General features: G+C 35.1%; 1 protein-coding gene across 1 annotated transcript in view; it reads right to left on the minus strand.

The window, feature by feature from the left end:
• LOC106525651 (dimethylaniline monooxygenase [N-oxide-forming] 5) overlaps positions 1-1,018 on the minus strand; it is a 17,290-nt gene that overhangs the window by 15,422 nt on the left and 850 nt on the right. The window lies entirely within an intron of this gene.

A 1,018-nucleotide genomic window follows, 5' to 3' on the forward strand; every position in this document is an offset into this window, starting at 1 on the left:
GACAAGCAGTCACACACAGTATATATTTTAAATATATGATAATACACTCAGAGATATGTCAAGATTGTGAAAATCTTAAGATGAGTTGAAATTTTTTGGGGGAAAAAGTGCAGATAAGACAAAGTTAGTTTTCTTCTGCTTTCTGTCTTTCATTTTATTTGTGATTTTTTTGTATAGAATTAATTTTGTTTTTAAATGAAAATGAAKTAAGATCTTAAACTTGAAATAAGACAGACACAATTTAAATTTATTTATAATAAACCATAAACTGTAACTTTATTCTCAACCTGTTTATGCTTTTGACACGCCCACTCTTGTGACACGCCCACTTTGATTCCGCAGAAAACCCCTTCTCAAACGAGGGGTCTCAAACTCACTTTCACCAAGGTCTACATATTTGTGGATGCCCTTAAAGGTTTAGTTGTAATAAACTTTGGCATTTCGTGTTTAACTTTGACTAAAGAAATAAGGTCTATGTGGTATTATGTGAATAGAAACAGTGTTTCAATATGCTATAAACAATAAAGTATCTGGCGAAAATGCAGCAAAATGAAAATTTTGCCAGTTGCTGGCTACTTTTGAACCCTGTACACCTTCACTTAATGGTTGAAAGCTGTCATTTTGCGGGAAATAATAGACATACATTATGGGGGATGTAGTTTATTGTCAATGCTGGCTTTAAATCAGCCTAGGCTATGCTGATTTTAAAGACATGCATTTTTGAATATCTCATGGGCCACATAAAATGCCGTGGTGGGCCACACTTAGCCCGTGGGCCTTGATTTTGACACATGATCTAAACTGAATTAAGAGGAATTCCAAGAAACAGAAACATTAGAGAACAAAAGGGAAACTAAGTAAAATCTAAAACACAAAGCACCTCCAAGTAGCTACATGTTGTTACACGTGTGTCTGCGGCTCTGAGAGTAGGAATGCATACTTACTGCAGCCTCTGTTATGAAACAGTTCCTAGAAAACTTCTGGAGGTCAAAGGTGATTTTACTGTGATAACTTGAAC

The sequence above is a fragment of the Austrofundulus limnaeus genome, unplaced genomic scaffold (assembly GCF_001266775.1).
Source record: "Austrofundulus limnaeus strain Quisiro unplaced genomic scaffold, Austrofundulus_limnaeus-1.0 Scaffold236, whole genome shotgun sequence".
Lineage (NCBI taxonomy): Eukaryota > Metazoa > Chordata > Actinopteri > Cyprinodontiformes > Rivulidae > Austrofundulus > Austrofundulus limnaeus.